The sequence below is a fragment of the Triticum urartu genome, chromosome 6A (assembly GCF_056163025.1).
Source record: "Triticum urartu cultivar PI428250 chromosome 6A, HENAU_Tu73, whole genome shotgun sequence".
Classification (NCBI taxonomy): domain Eukaryota; kingdom Viridiplantae; phylum Streptophyta; class Magnoliopsida; order Poales; family Poaceae; genus Triticum; species Triticum urartu.
Window position 1 is genome coordinate 557852874 of NC_141878.1, and position 17737 is coordinate 557870610.

A 17737-nucleotide genomic window follows, 5' to 3' on the forward strand; every position below is an offset into this window, starting at 1 on the left:
ATGGAGCAATCAAAAATTATAGATACGTTGGAGACGTATCAATGAACAACTTCTTGGCAAGGCTCCTCAGATAGCTCTCCAGATCGTCCCTCCTGCGAGCAATGCTTTCCATCTTCTCGCCCAGGATGAGATTCTCCTTCTTCGAGCGCGAGCACTCCTTGTTGGCATCATTCAGAGCAGATTTCAGCCTGGTATTCTCTTCTTCCAACTGGCCGACCGAAGCCAGTTTCTGTTCAGCTAGAGCGGTTCTGTCGTCAGCCTCCTTTCGAGCAGCATCCAAATCCTGATCCTTCTTCGCCAGAGCTTCTCTCAGTTTTTCTACAAAGAAATGATGCCTGATTCAGAAAGAGCAGAAGGGTACTCAAGCCTAAGACAGACCAGTCGACAAATTCGTTTTACCAGTGGCGTCGTCCTTGACCCTTTGCAGCTCTGTCTTGGCCAGCTCCAAGTCAAGGTTCAGTTGGATCTGCTGCTTCTCCAAGTCAGCAAAGCGAGCTCCAAGATCACAAGATTTCTGAAATCAAAGGTCACAAGATCACAAGATCACAGCGAAAAACAACAAAGTCAATAAGTACTAAGGCTACGGTCGACTGCCTGCAGTCCACCATAGCCTCGGGGACTACACCCAGTGGGTGCACTTTGCGTGCCCCCACCGGTTCTGATCCCACTCGACCGGCCCACCGGAGTCGAGTGCAGGGAGTAAAAAAAGAAAAGAAGAGAGAAAGAACTCAGACCACAGTCGACTGCGAGCAGTCGACCGCGGTCTCGGGGACTACACCCAGTGGGTGCACTTGGCGTGCCCCCACCGGTTCTGACCCCACTCGACCAGACCGAGTGGAAGAGACAAACTATCAGTTCGGTTTACACTTGACAAAATGCAAAGACTACAGTCGACTGCCCGCAGTCCACCGTAGTCTCGGGGACTACACCCAGTGGGTGCACTCAGCGTGCCCCCACTAATTCAAAGTTCAACCAACGCACCCAGTGGGTGTACTAACGCAAAGCTTTTCGGAGCAAAGATTTTCGGAAAGAGTCTTTAGATATCATATCCTAACAGAACAAGCGGCGACCAACTAACCTGAACGTTGCTTTGGAGAGCCGAGCTGGCGTCGTAGGCAGCCTGACTGGCGTCCCGCACCATCTTCATCTTATCCATCATGACACCCGCCTGGCGTATCGCTTCCCTGGCAGCATTCACTTCGTCTTCTGGGACATGATGGGTCGCAAAAACTGAAGGTGGGTCGACAGGGGCCTGAGCAGTCGACGAAGAAGGCAAGGCACTCGACAGTGGCACGGCGAAGGTAACAAAACCCCGATTGGCGTCGCTAGTGTCCTGAACGACTGGTTCCGCCCTCGGCGTCGAGTGTAGCGCCTCGCTTGCAGGAGCTTGCCTATTCTTCCTCGTCAAAGACCTCTCGGGCTCTTCATCATCATCGGGGAGGTCAATAATGTTGGGAGCTGTGCAAAGTTCAATTGCCAAAATCACGTCACCCAATGATGCACATTGCAGTTGAATCGACCGAACAAAGACAGTATGGCAGAAATTGAAGGAAATATGCCCTAGAGGCAATAATAAAGTTATTATTTATTTCCTTATATCATGATAAAAGTTTATTATTCATGCTAGAATTGTATTAACCGGAAACATAATACATGTGTGAATACATAGACAAACAGAGTGTCACTAGTATGCCTCTACTTGACTAGCTCGTTAATCAAAGATGGTTATGTTTCCTAACCATGGACAAAGAGTTCATTTGATTAACGGGATCACATCATTAGTTGAGTGATCTGATTGACATGACCCATTCCATTAGCTTAGCACTTGATCGTTTAGTATGTTGCTATTGCTTTCTTCATGACTTATACATGTTCCTATGACTATGAGATTATGCAACCCCCGTTTGCCGGAGGAACACTTTGTGTGCTACCAAATGTCACAACGTAACTGGGTGATTATAAAGGAGCTCTACAGGTGTCTCCAAAGGTACATGTTGGGTTGGCGTATTTCGAGATTAGGATTTGTCACTCCGATCGTCGGAGAGGTATCTCTGGGCCCTCTCGGTAATGCACATCACTTAAGCCTTGCAAGCATTGCAACTAATGAGTTAGTTGCGGGATGATGTATTACGGAACGAGTAAAGAGACTTGCCGGTGACGAGATTGAACTAGGTATTGGATACCGACGATCGAATCTCAGGCAAGTAACATACCGATGACAAAGGGAACAACGTATGTCGTTATGCGGTCTGACTGATAAAGATCTTCGTAGAATATGTGGGAGCCAATATGAGCATCTAGGTTCCGCTATTGGTTATTGACCGGAGACGTGTCTCGGTCATGTCCACATTGTTCTCGAACCCGTAGGGTCCGCACGCTTAAGGTTTCGATGACAGTTATATTATGAGTTTATGAGTTTTGATGTACCGAAGGAGTTCGGAGTCCCGGATGAGATCGGGGACATGACGAGGAGTCTCGAAATGGTCGAGACGTAAAGACCGATATATTGGACGACTATATTCGGACTTCGAAAAGGTTCCGAGTGATTCGGGTATTTTTCGGAGTACCGGAGAGTTACGGGAATACGGGGGGAGAAGTATTGGGCCTTTTTGGGCCATACGGGAAAGAGAGAGGGGCTACCTAGGGCAGGCCGCCCCCCCCAAGGCCTAGTCCGAATTGGACTAAGGGGAGGGGCTGCGCCCCCTCCTTCCTTCCCTTCTCCCTTCCCCTTCCTTCTCTCCTACTCCTACTACATGGAAGGACTCCTAGTTGGACTAGGAAAGGGGGAATCCTACTCCCGGTGGGAGTAGGACTCCCCTAGGGCGTGCCATAGAGAGGGCCGGCCCTCCCCTCCTCCACTCCTTTATATACGGGGGCAGGGGGCACCCCATAGACACACAAGTTGATCTTCGTGATCGTTCCTTAGCCGTGTGCGGTGCCCCCCTCCATGATATTACACCTCGGTCATATTGTAGCGGTGCTTAGGCGAAGCCCTACGACAGTAGAACATCAAGATCGTCACCACGCCGTCGTGCTGACGGAACTCCTCCCCGAAGCTTTGCTGGATCGGAGCCCGGGGAGCGTCATCGAGCTGAACGTGTGCAGAACTCGGAGGTGCCATCCGTTCGGTGCTTGGATCGGTCGGATCGGGAAGACGTACGACTACTTCCTCTACGTTGTGTCAACGCTTCCGCTTCGGTCTACGAGGGTACGTAGACAACACTCTCCCATCTCGTTGCTATGCATCACCATGATCTTGCGTGTGCGTAGGAATTTTTTTGAAATTACTACATTCCCCAACAGAAATCATACCCAGATTAGAAGTGACTGCATCCTCCATCACCTCATCATCGTCCCTGTAAGCTGAGGTCCCGGAAGTGGCAGCACTGACAGTTCCAAAGTTCGTCCAGTTAAAACAAGAAAAACAAACAGCGCGGAGCATTGAGTGAATACAAAGAGAGACACTCACGCGGAAGCGACGGGGATATCAATCTTGATCTTCGGCAACGCCTTCCGAGTCTTCGGCTCTGCAACTTTGGGGTGCTTTGGCGCCTTCTCAATCAGGGTTGGTGAAGAGATCCGAGGACGCTTCGAAGACTGACCAGCCTGAGCAGTTGCCTTTTCGCGGGCGCTCGGTCGTTCTTGGTCAAGCCTGGATCGCCTCTCCCTGCGAGGGGGTGACTCGACTTCTTCTCCATCGCTTGAGTCGTCGCTTCCTCCATCCCCTTCACCATCGGAAGTCCACTCGCCTCGCCTTCCAGAGCTTGCTCTTGCTCTCCGTTGGGCATTGAATACATTTCAATAATGGCCTAAAAGAAAGCAGGGAGAACAAAGTCAGTCGATGCAGTATAGGCAGCTGCGCGAGTGAATTCAGATTACAAGCAAAAACTCAGAATCAGACCTTCTCTGGTGCATGAGACTGGTCGAATGGGGGAACTCTCCTGGCTCTCCTGGGGTTATCCTTGTTTCCGGTAATGCCCGACAGCCACTTCTCCAGTGTGTCGTCATCGACCTCCTCCGGGTGAATCCGAGTGGAGTCTTCAAGACCCGAATACATCCACATCGGATGGTCTCGGGCTTGAAGAGGCTGGATGCGCCGCTGGAGGAAGACCTCCAAGAGATCCATACTGGTGACCCCGTCACGGATAAGCTGGACCACTCGCTCGACCAGCACCCTCACCTGCGCTTTCTCCTCCGGGAGCACCTTCAAAGGGGATGGTTTCCTCACTCGGTCCATGGTAAAGGGAGGGAGGCCAGTCGACTGCCCTGGCGTCGACTAGTCTTTACAGTAAAACCAGGTCGACTGCCATCCGTGAACTGAATCGGGAAGAATCATGGCCAGAAAGGAGCTTTTCCCTCTCATTTGGATACCAAGACCCCCACACATCTGGATCACTTGGGTCCTCTCGTCACTCGGATTAGCCTTTTTCACTGTCTGGGAGCGACAAGTGAAAATATGCTTGAAAAGACCCCAGTGAGGCCGGCAACCCAGGAAATTCTCACACAAAGAAATGAAAGCGGCGAGATAAATGATTGTGTTGGGAGTAAAATGGTGGAGTTGTGCCCCAAAGAAATTCAGAAATCCTCGAAAGAAAGGGTGAGGAGGCAAGGAAAATCCACGATCGACGTGGGTGGCAAGAAGAACGCGCTCACCCTCCCGGGGTTGCGACTCGGATTCCTTCCCGGAAGCCATGCCGAGTCATAGGGGATCAGCCCTCCCTCGGCCAGGTCGTCGAGGTCTTCTTGGGTGAGCTTCGAGTGGATCCAGTCACCCTGGATCCAGCCCTTCGGCAGGCCGGTTCACGAGGAGGATCCGCCCCGACTGGTCGCCTTCCCCTTCGACCTCGCCGTCGCCTTCCTTGCCCGCTCTAGAGCCGCCGCCTTCTCCTTCCCCATCGTCGCCGGCGAGACGCGTACGGAACGGTGGCGCGAGGGTGAGAGCGAGCGCAGCGGAGGAGCGTGAAGAGGAGAAGAGATAATGGGGACGCACTGTTCGGGAGACCCCGGTCCAACGCCTTATATGAGGCCGCTTCCGAGTGGCTAACTGGTAGGCCCGGGCGGTTCTGTCAAATCCTGTAACAATCGCGCGCATGATACGTGGCGAAAAAGGTGGCGCAGGGATCGAGGTGGCTCCGCTCTATCCCATCCGATTACTGCGGCCTCCCCCGTCCCGCGCGCTTCCCAAAATTCGGATCCCACGAAATCTGCGGGCAGCGGAACAACTTGTCAGACCAAAGGTCTCCTCCGCATCGTCACTCGGAGCCTTTCAAGTAAAGAAACTCACTCGACAAAAACCTAAGAATGGATCAAGGCGACTGGAAAGGAAGTCGCTGCCATCGCTCAGGTTCATTGATCCGAAACAAGAAATGCTCATGGCATGAAAAATGAGTCGGAGAAGTGCTCAATCCCTTTCCCACTCAAACCTCGATCCATTCAGGGGGCTAATGATGAAGCTATGTACCTAGGGTAGGGGCATGGACCTGTCCAAACTGACCTACCCAAGGACATCTCCAGAAGAAATCATCTTTCAATCGACTTGGTGGTGTTCCACTCGACAGACTCAAAGATACTCGACCAAGAAGCAACCACTCGACCAAGACCAAGCCACTCGATAGTCGGGAGACCTAAAGGCACTCCGCATGCTAACGGTCGGTTATTAAGTAGCTTTTATGGTCATCATAGCACTTTATTACTAGCATTACCAGTAACGCCCTGCCTTAATGTACATTGAACCCTTTGTAACGTGGGCTGGCTGGGGTCCTGGCGCACTCTATATAAGCCACCCCCCTCCTCTGAGACAAGGGTTCGCACCCCTGTAATTCATACATGCATAATCCAGTCGACCGCCTCCGGGCTCTGAGACGTAGGGCTATTACTTCCTCCGAGAAGGGCCTGAACTCGTAAACCTTGCGTGCTTACCACTTCTCCATAGCTAAGATCTTGCCTCTCCATACTTACCCCCCTACACTACTGTCAGACTTAGAACCACGACAGGCTCGGATTCCCAATTCATCCGTTTCTCTGGGGGCTTCTGGAGTTCTATGGCCTCCAGCTGCACAATCTTACGCCTGCCTCCCTGCTGCATATCGCGGGATTCGTAGCCCTTTGTGAGTTATTTTTGGGCTGTGAGGCTCATTTCGCTCTGTGGAAGAAGTTGTTCTGCCTTGTGCCCCGTTCCAAGAAGGGATCAATATATCAAGTGGGCGGAGCCGAAGTGTGGCGTATCGCCGGGACCGGATACCTGTCCGGGACCCCGAAGAAGATGTCCGAAGACTGGCCTTCAGAATGGTTTTATATAGAAGATGTCCCCCCTTCCAGACCCTATTCGGATCGGCCTTCCTGAGTTTGAAAACGCCCCTTTGAAGAAGCGCCGGAGCTAGCGTCCACGGAGCTCCCTGGAGGAAGACGACAGGGACATTCTTTATCTGATGAGCCGGATAAGTTCTCTAGCTCGATCCGGATTGACCATGATCAAGGTCATGGCTATATGCATTATGCGGGGGGTGCAGCCGCTCCAGTACAGAGGCCACCCCATGTGGGATTTCAACGGGGAGGATGACGCCACCCGCCACGGCCGCAAAGGGCCGGGATCGGCTGCTGATCTAATAAAGATCTTGTCCACTTTGTACAAGGAAGAAGAGGAGGAATTCCTCCATGTCAACCCGCAGGGCGGATTCTCCATGTACAATCCTCCGAGCTGGGTAAGCGGAGATTTTTTCTCGCCCATCCGTTTCGTATTCCCATAGTTTAAGTATTCATTCTAGCGATTTCATCGCAGGAGCTGCGCCAGACAGTAAAGGAGATAAACAGCCCTCCTCCACAGCCCGAGGACCCTGGACGGTCCCTTGACCCGGCCTCCCAGGAGGATCCGGACATATCCGTGGAGCTGATCGACGGGGTGTTTTACCAAGGGAGTAATGACAATACCTTGGTGGCCATTACGGCCGATTACCCTGGGCTAGTTCCAGCCTCACAGGTGATTGAGACCGAAGTCCCAGCACTTAAAAAGGGATCTGTCCTTGTGCTCTTTTTTATTGCCGTATAACAGCCGTGTTTTGCAGTGGAGGTCCTCGGGGCAGAAGGCCGAGCCTGTGGCAACTAGCCAACAAGGGGCCGCTAGGCCAGGCAGGCTAAAAAGATCTGCAGTCCATATTGAGGCACCGGTGCAGCGGTATGGCGCGCCGTCTTTATTGCAATACATTATTTACAGAGGCATATTAACGTCCATGCCTTCTTTTCAGGAAAAAGAGCGCTCGCCGGACTATACCGGGAGAGGCTACCAACCGCGCCTCCACAAGCCAGGCTCCAAGGCCGGACTTAGGGGTGGGAACGAGTACAAGGCGTGCACCGGGTGCTCCTCCGACAGAGGATACGGACAGACTGTCCGCCACCCATTCCGAGGTGGAAAGTGCCATGAACCATAGGCGTCGCCGGACTGTTCTTCGTGACGCTTGTTTCTCCCAAGAGGCTTTGGATGCCTTCAACTCGGGAGATGCGCACCTCCGTGCCGCTCAAAATGGTCTAGCCAGAGCCACGGAGCAGTATGTAAAAGACATACATGTGAGAAAATTTGATGATTATGTATATCAGTAGCTCCTGAGACTTGAAACAGTTAGGATAACTGATTTAAGGATCATTTGTTATGTAGGTTCTTAGAGAAAAGATACTCAACTATCCCAGGAGCTGGAAGAGTGCAAAGCCCAACTTCAGGCCGCACTGTCCGCCGCAGGGGAGCCCAAAGAGACCCCCGCTGGTAACATATCCATCAAATGATAAGTATCATATTAGAGTGCAGCTTTATATGCAAATCTGACGATAAAATTGCAGATGACGCTGGAGCGAATCCGGATAAGTAGCAGCTCATATGCTAGCTAAAGGCTGGTGAGAGTGTGCTAACGAGGGTGAGGCAGGAGAAGAATGATCTCCAAGATGCCAACACCAAGCTGGGCGTGGAACTAAAAGATGTTCGTGCCCAACTGTCGGATTCTGTTAAGGAGAATCGGCGGCTTTGACGCGGCATATTTAGTAAGTGCTTGAACGAACTTTGAAAAAGAGTTCGGCAAGGAAGCTGGCTGACAAAGTTATGTCTTGTAGGTATGCTAACAGGACGTCCTGCCGAGGAGATGCCTGGTTCAACAGGTGATCTTCTTCCCGAGCTCGCGCAGTTGCACGAACGAGTTCGGCAGGTGATGCAAGGCGTCGCCCAGGCCTTGTGGCCATCCGTCTCCATACCCGCAGGCCTTGGAGAGCTTGCAGAAAAGCTGAAGGGAGCACGGCGGCGCTTCCGATTATGGAAGGTGTCGGCCTGCCGTTAGGGTGCCAGTGAAGCCTGGGCAATGGTGAAGACACAGTACACGAAGGCTGACCCGAACCACATGGCCAAAGTCGGACCTGTGGGGCCTGATGGCAAGGAGATCCCTGTGAGTTTAGTGTACGGCCAAGTAGAATTGGCCGCAAAGTATTCCCAACAGGACTGTAGACTAGACAGCCTATTGGATGGCATTGAAGAGGAATTCGACCAGTCAAATTGACTATGTAATTTTAAAGTGACATATATGATGCCTTCTAGCCGGATTGTGGATTGTTTGTCGTGGCGGACCTTTTCTCTTCAACCTCGGGACCCGACAGTCCGGAGTGTATCCGAATACCCTCTTGGTTATGTAAGAACCGGGGCATGCGTGGAGACCAGGCGTAGGGGTCATTAGTGCTTTATCAGACAAGTGCCCAACTTGTTATGTTATATTACAAGGGTAGTAAGAAACATCTTCCAGAGAGAATAGTTCTGTTAAGGGTTCCTTTCCCTGGGTAGGCATGCCCTAAAGTGCATGTCCGGCCTGCGACGAGAAGCGCAGAAAAAACATCTGGGGGCAGATATGGATAATAAATAAAAGTCATCTTTTGTTCACCGACCGAATATTCTCTTAAGAACGCTAGCTTTCGGCTTCACCCAGTTTGAGGTACACGTCTGGCTGACCCGGCGGTAACAATCGCAGAGGTGCTCCCCTTATGCCCTAGCCGAATTAACGGGAACCTAGGGCATAAATACAAGAGCCAGGCAACCCAGCTTGGCCAAAACTTAAGTCATATCGATGCATATAATGGTGAAAAAAGGTACATGCGGAAGTATAACGCATGTGTTGGGCGTGATGCCCAGGTAAATAATTTAAGCTTCTGTGAAAGAAGCCCCCAGGTGTAGAGAGTGCGGCTAGCACATCTGTAATGTACAAGTGAGGCACAAGGTGACCCTTGAAGGCCTAGAGGAATAAAAGAAAGAAAGGGAAACAAGACAGATGACGCATATGCAGAAAATGGACAAAGGGAGGGGACTAACATAAAGTCCGGTGCTAGGCATAGAATCTTCGGAGCCTGGCTGCGTTCCATGGGTTCGGCTCGAGTCGACTAGTCGATGCATCCCGTAGTCGGTATGCTCCGCCGGTCAGAACTTGGTCGATGATGGAGGGACCTTCCCATTTGGGCTCTAGCTTGTTCTTCTTCTTATCCGGCAGCCGGAGAACTAGTTCGCCAACGTTATAAGTTTTGGCTCGTACTTCTCTGCTTTGGTATCGGCGAGCCTGTTGCTGGTAAAATGCGGAACGGGCTTTGGCTATGTCGCGCTCTTCCTCCAAGGTGTCCAGACTATCCTACCGGTCGAGCTCGGCTTCTCTTTCTTCGTACATGCACACTCGAGGTGAGTCATGAATTATGTCACAGGGCAGGACTGCCTCTGCGCCGTACACCATAAAAAATGGTGTGTATCCGGTACTATGATTCGGCGTGGTCCGCAGCCCCCAGAGTACGGAGTCGAGCTCCTCTACCCAGTGCGTGTCAGACTCTGTTAAGGAGCGCACTAGTCTGGGTTTAATGTCGCTCATTATAAGACCATTTGCTCGTTTGACTTGACCATTGGTTTGTGGGTGGTAGACTGAAGCATAATCGAGCTTGATGCCCATTTTGCTGGACCAGAGTTTTACCTCGTCGGCCGTGAAGTTCGTGTCGTTATCAGTGACGATGCTGTGGGGGACGCCGTAGCGATGTACAACCCCGGATATGAAATCTATCACCGGTCCGGATTCGGCTGTTTTAACCGGTTTGGCCTCTATCCATTTGGTGAATTTATCCACCATGACCAATAAGTATTTTTTCTTGTGGGTTCCACCTTTAAGGGGTCCAACCATGTCAAGCCCCCAGACCGCGAAGGGCCATGTAATGGGGATTGTTCGGAGGGCGGTGGGTGGCATATGGCTTTGATTTGCAAAGAGCTGGCAACCGGCGCAATGCTGGACTAAGTCCTGTGCGTCTGCCTGGGCCGTTGGCCAATAGAATCCTGTACGGAAGGCCTTGCTCACAAGAGCCCGGGCTGCGGCGTGATGACCGCCGAGTCCGGCATGAATTTCTGCCAAAAGGTTTCGTCCTTCCTCTTCGGAGATGCACCGTTGAAGGACTCCGGTAGCGCTTTTTTTGTACAATTCTCCCTCATGGACCCTGTAGGCCTTTGATCGCCGCACTATGCAGCGTGCCTCATTTTGGTCCTCCGGGAGTTCCTGTCTAGTTGAGTAGGCCAGGAATGGTTCTGTCCACGGGGCAATAATGGCCATTATTTCGTGGGCTGATTGTGTTATTTCGGTGGCGGAGCCTCCGATTGTGTCAGAGAGTTCGGTATCGGGTATTTTGGCCGGGTTCGGACTGTTGTTACCGGTGTCCCCTTCCCATGCTACGGATGGCTTGAAAAGCCTTTCCAGAAAAATGTTGGGAGGGACCGCGTCGCGTTTGGCGCCAATGCGGGCGAGGATATCCGCCGCCTGATTGTTTTCCCGAGCCACATGGTGAAATTCGAGCCCCTCGAACCGAGCTGACATTTTTAGGGCGGCATTGCGATAAGCGGCCATTTTTGGATCCTTGGCATCAAAGTCTCCATTTATTTGGGATATCGCGAGGTTTGAATCCCCGCGCACCTCTAGGCGTTGAATGCCCATGGATACTGCCATCCGGAGACCATGTAGAAGGGCCTCATATTCGGCTGCATTGTTGGAGTCCGTATACATTATCCGTAGTACGTATTGAACGGTGTCTCCTGTTGGGGATGTCAAAACGACGCCAGCCCCCAGACCAGCCAACATTTTGGAGCCGTCGAAGTGCATGATCCAGTTTGAATATGTGTCATACTCTTTAGGGAGTTCGGCTTCCGTCCATTCAGCGACGAAGTCAGCCAAAACTTGCGATTTAATAGCTCGCCGTGGCTTGTAAGTTATGTCGAACGGGAGGAGCTCAATGGCCCATTTGGCAATCCGGCCCGTCGCGTCGCGGTTGTTTATAATATCGTTAAGTGGTACTTCCGAGGCTATTGTTATCGAACACTCTTGAAAGTAGTGTCGCAGCTTCCGGGATGCCATGAATACCGCGTATGCTATCTTTTGATAATGCGGGTACCGTGATTTGCATGGAGTAAGGACAGTGGAAACGTAGTAAACCGGCTTTTGAAGGGGAAATTTGTGTCCGTCCACTTCTCGCTCGACGACAAGCACTGCGCTTACTACTTGATGAGTTGCCACAATGTATAATAGCATTGGTTCGCCAATGTTTGGCGCGGCCAGGATTGGGTTTGTTGCCAATATGGCCTTTATTTCGTTGAGTCCAGCCGTGGCGGCGTCCGTCCACTCGAAGTGTTCGGTGCGCCGGAGGAGGCGATAAAGGGGTAATGCCTTTTCTCCCAAGCGGGAGATAAAACGGCTTAGAGCCGCCACGCATCCAGTTAATTTTTGTATTTGTTTGAGGTCTGTTGGGGTAGCCAACTGTGAGAACGCTCGAATTTTGGCTGGATTAGCTTCAATACCTCTACTGGAGACAATGAATCCCAGGAGCTTTCCTGCTGGTACGCCGAAAACGCATTTTTCCGGATTGAGCTTGATGTCATATGTTCAGAGGTTGTCGAATGTGAGCCTCAAGTCGTCTACTAGAGTGTCGACATGCTTGGTTTTAACGACGACGTCATCCACGTATGCCTCCACTGTTTTGCCGATCTGGTTTGCCAGGCATGTCTGAATCATGCGCTGATATGTTGCACCGGCGTTTTTTTAGCCCGAAGGGCATTGTGTTGAAGCAGAATGGGCCGTATGGTGTGATGAATGCCGTTGCGGCTTGGTCTGGCTCTGCCATTTTGATTTGATGGTATCCGGAGTATGCATCGAGGAAGCACAATGAATCGTGTCCTGCGGTAGCATCGATGATTTGATCGATGCGGGGGAGGGGGAAGGGATCCTTTGGGCAGGCCTTGTTAAGGTCCTTAAAATTGACGCACAAGCGCCAGGATTTGTCCTTCTTTGGTACCATCACCAGGTTTGCTAGCTAGTCCGGATGTTTTATGTCTCTGATGAATCCGGCCTCCAATAGCATGGCTAGTTCCTCTCCCATGGCTTGTCTTTTAGGTTCGGAGAAACGTCGAAGAGCCTGCTTTACTGGCTTGAATCCTTTTAGGATATTTAGGCTGTGTTTAGCCAGCCTGCGTGGGATTCCTGGCATGTCTGAAGGGTGCCAGGCAAAAATGTCCCAGTTTTCACGTAGGAACTCTCGCAGTGCGGCGTCGACATCAGGGTTTAATTGTGCCCCGATGGAAGATGTTTTTGTAGGGTCCGTTGGATGGACTTGGAATTTGACTATTTCGTCCGCCGGCTTAAAGGAGGTGGACTTGGATCTTTTATCGAGTATCACGTCATCCCTGTTCACCGTGGAGCGCAGCGTAGTTAGTTCTTCGGCTGCTAGGGCTTCGGATAGTGCCTCAAGGGCCAGTGCAGCTGTCCTATTTTCGGCGCGGAGTGCCATGTACGGATCACTAACAAGAGTGATGATTCCGTTGGGCCTGGGCATTTTGAGCTTCATGTACCCGTAATGGGGTATGACTTGGAAGATTGTAAACGCCTCCCACCCTAATAGAGCGTGGTATCCGCTGCTGAACAGGGCCACTTGGAATGTAATTTCTTCGGACCTGTAATTATCCGGCGTGCCGAATACCACGTCTAGTGTGATTTTTCCGACGCAACGTGCTTCCCGACTGGGGATGATTCCTCTAAAGGTTGTGCTGCTTTGCTTAATGCGGCTCCAGTCTATTTCCATCTTTTGAAGAGTTTCCTCATAGATGAGGTTTAATCCGCTGCCGCCGTCCATGAGTACCTTGGTGAGTCGAAAGCCGTCCACGATTGGACTAAGGACCAGTGCGGCTGGTACTCGGGCTGTTCGGAATTTAGGTTCGTCACTGGCATTGAAGGTAATAGCTGTGTCGCTCCAAGGATTTGTTTCTGCTATGTGGCAGATTTCGGACGTGCTGCGGAGTGTTCGCTTCTGTCTATTATTTGACGCGAAGGTCTCGAAGACCGTTAAGACCGTATTGTTGTCCTCGGGGTGGTGCTCTGTGGTTTTTGGGAGGAGTAAATCCTCACCACTTTTGGCCACCTGCCGGAGTATCCAGCATGCTCTAAGGCTGTGCATTAGTATCGCATCCACTGTACTATGAATTTTGCAGGGTCCGTTGAGCCATCCCTCCAGTACGGTTCCTTGCCCCGTAGAGGGCTTTTGCTTTTTGGTAGTTAACCCAGGTGTATTGTGATAATACACCCTTTTATTTCGTACTGGGTTTGTATTCAGGGCCGGATTATCCCAAAATTTTATTCGGTTTTCCAAGCGCTTTCCTGTTGGGGAACGTAGCATAAATTCAAAATTTTCCTACGTGTCACCAAGATCTATCTATGGAGTCATCTAGCAACGAGGGAGGAGTGGATCTACATACCCTTGTAGATCGCTAAGCGGAAGCGTTCAAGTGAACGGGGTTGATGGAGTCGTACTCGTCGTGATCCAAATCACCGATGACCAAGTGCCGAACGCACGGCACCTCCGCGTTCAACACACGTACAGCCCGGTGATGTCTCCCATGCCTTGATCCAGCAAGGAGAGAGGGAGAGGTTGAGGAAGACTCCATCCAGCAGCAACACAACGGCGTGGTGGTGGTGGAGGAGCGTGGCAATCCTGCAGGGCTTCGCCAAGCACCACGGGAGAGGAGAAGGACTTGGGAGAGGGGAGGGCTGCACCAAAGGCAAAGGTATGGCTGCCCTCCCACCCCCACACACACACATATATATATATAGGGGCAAGGGAGAGGGGGGCGCAGCCTTGGCCCTTCCTCCAAGGAAGGGTGCGGCTAGGGAGGAGTCCCTCCTCCCCAAGGCACCTCGGAGGTGCCTTCCCCCTTTAGGACTCTTCCTTTCCTTATCCCTTGGCGCATGGGCCTCTTGGGGCTGGTGCCCTTGGCCCATATAGGCCAAGGCGCACCCCCTTACAGCCCATGTGGCCCCCCGGGGCAGGTGGCCCCACCCGGTGGACCCCCGGGACCCTTTCGGTGGTCCCGGTACAATACCGATGACCCCGAAACTTGTCCCGATGGCCGAAATAGCACTTCCTATATATAATTCTTTACCTCCGGACCATTCCGGAACTCCTCGTGACGTCCGAGATCTCATCCGGGACTCCGAACAACTTTCGGGTTACCGCATACAAATATCTCTATAACCCTAGCGTCACCGAACCTTAAGTGTGTAGACCCTACGGGTTCGGGAGACATGCAGACATGACCGAGACATTCTCCGGTCAATAACCAATAGCGGGATCTGGATACCCATGTTGGCTCCCACATGTTCCACGATGATCTCATCGGATGAACCACGATGTCAAGGACTTAATCAATCCCGTATACAATTCCCTTTGTCTATCGGTACGATACTTGCCCGAGATTTGATTGTCGGTATCCCGATACCTTGTTCAATCTCGTTACCGGCAAGTCTCTTTACTCGTTCCGTAACACATCATCCCGTGATCAACTCCTTGGTCACATTGTGCACATTATGATGATGTCCTACCGAGTGGGCCCAGAGATATCTCTCCGTCACACGGAGTGACAAATCCCAGTCTCGATTCGTGCCAACCCAACAGACACTTTCGGAGATACCCGTAGTGTACCTTTATAGCCACCCAGTTACGTTGTGACGTTTGGCACACCCAAAGCATTCCTACGGTATCCGGGAGTTGCACAATCTCATGGTCTAAGGAAATGATACTTGACATTAGAAAAGCTTTAGCATATGAACTACACGATCTAGTGCTATGCTTAGGATTGGGTCTTGTCCATCACATCATTCTCCTAATGATGCGATCCCGTTATCAACGACATCCAATGTCCATGGTCAGGAAACCGTAACCATCTATTGATCAACGAGCTAGTCAACTAGAGGCTTACTAGGGACATGGTGTTGTCTATGTATCCACACATGTATCTGAGTTTCCTATCAATACAATTCTAGCATGGATAATAAATGATTATCATGAACAAGGAAATATAATAATAATCAATTTATTATTGCCTCTAGGGCATATTTCCAACATCGCACAGTACTTTCGTACTATGGACACCAAGTCGGCAAAGCGTGTAATTTCGCGACGACTTATGGCGTTGAGGATTCCCTTGTCTGTGCAATTATTGCAGAAGAGTAAAATTGCGTCTTCCTCGCGGCAGTCCTTTATCCTGTTCTTGACCAGGAGGAATCTGGCCCAGTAATGGTGTACTGTTTCTTCGGGCTCTTGCCTAATTTGGGATAGATCGTGTATGTTTGGGTGGGTGGGTGGAATTGAATCCGAATCCTCACCCGATCTGAGGCTCAGTGGCCAAGGAGTTTCTGAACTCGAAAGTTTGGATTCTTGGATGTTTTCCGGTGAATTTGACCCGCTGCCTGATTCTGGATTCAGGCTTTGAGTGACATCCTCCCCTCCGCGGGTATCCGGCTTGGAGGGATCGGGAATCCGGACGTAGCTAGTCCTTAAGATGGATGAAGGGTTGCCGCATTGTTCTTCCACCACTGCAACATGATGGGTGACCTGGGGAGAGTTAATTTCTCTCAGATCGGGTTTAGGCCCAACCTGATCGTAGTTTGTAGCGACTCCCAGGGCAGCTATCCGATCCAAGAGCTCATTCAGGGAAGAGAGCTCCATTGGATCTAACTGCTCGGCGAGTTCCGAGTTGACATGAAGATTGCTTTTGATGACCCAAGAAGTCATCGTCGGCGCAGCGGCCGACATGCGGTCATAAGAAAGCCACCTAGCCGGAGAGTTTGGCCGATAGCCAGAGCCCCCTCAGCGATAGTGACATCTTTAAAGACGGGACGAGACATCCTTCCTTGTGGCGACGGCACAACGGAACTCTTAATGAAAGCACCAATGTTGGTGTCAAAACCGGCGGATCTCGGGTAGGGGGGTCTGAACTGTGCGTCTAGGCCGGATGGTAACAGGAGGCAAGGGACACGAAGTTTTACCCAGGTTCAGGCCCTCTTGATGGAGGTAAAACCCTACGTCCTGCTTGATTAATATTGAAGATATGGGTGTTACAAGAGTAGATCTACCACAAGATCAGAGAGGCTAAACCCTAGAAGCTAGCCTATGATATGATTGTATGTTGTGATTGTTGTCCTACGGACTAAAACCCCTTGGTTTATATAGACACCGGAGAGGGTTAGGGTTACACAAGGTCGGTTACAAAGGAGGAGATATCCATATACGTATTGCCTAGCTTGCCTTCCACGTCAAGTAGAGTCCCATCCGGACACGAGACGAAGTCTTCAATCCTGTATCTTCATAGTCTAACAGTCCGGCCAATGGAGATAGTCCGGCTATCCGGAGACCCCCTAATCCAGGACTCCCTCAGTAGCCCCCGAACCAGGCTTCAATGACGACGAGTCCGGCGCGCAGTATTATCTTCGGCATTGCAAGGCGGGTTCCTCTTCAAATTCCGTGTACCTGTCGAAATAATGTCCGGTTCCTTGTGACGGTTTGTACTCCTTGGCTTCTATGCCCAATAATGGCCACTTTCAACGTGTCGAGCGAATGTGAAGAGCCAGGGTGTTTTCAAATTTACCCCTAGCTATGTAAATGAGCCGCCTATTTAAAAAGGCGAGGATTCAGATCCAAATCACATCATCCTCCCTTGCCGAGTCTTCATCGGAGCGTGCTCGACAGAGATCCATTCCATCATGGCCGGTCGACGTAGCTCCTCCTCTCACACCCCTAGTTCCAAGCCTGGAGATTGGGAGAGATGTTCCATCCCGCACAGCAAATTGGTGATGCTTCAGTCTAAGGGATTTCTTCCCCCAGCGTACCTGGTCCCGGTTCGAGCCGGGCTTGCCACCTACAATGGTGGAGAGCAAGCGGAGAGCCGTCCCAATCCCTCCAAGGGAGAGCGGGTATGCCTTGTCCCTTACCTGGTAAGAGGGTTCGGATTCCCAATTCATCCGTTTCTCTGGGGGCTTCTGGAGTTCTATGGCCTCCAGCTGCACAATCCTACGCCTGCCTCCCTGCTGCATATCGCGGGATTCGTAGCCCTTTGCGAGTTATTTTTGGGCTGTGAGGCTCATTTCGCTCTGTGGAAGAAGTTGTTCTGCCTTGTGCCCTGTTCCAAGAAGGGATCAATATATCAAGTGGGCGGAGCCAAAGTGTGGCGTATCGCCGGGACCGGATACCTGTCCGGGACCCCGAAGAAGACGTCCGAAGACTGGCCTTCAGAATGGTTTTATATAGAAGATGTCCCCCTTCCGAACCCTATTCGGATAGGCCTTCCTGAGTTTGACAACGCCCCTTTGAAGAAGCGCCGGAGCTGGCGTCCACGGAGCTCCCTGGAGGAAGATGATAGGGACATTCTTTATCTGATGAG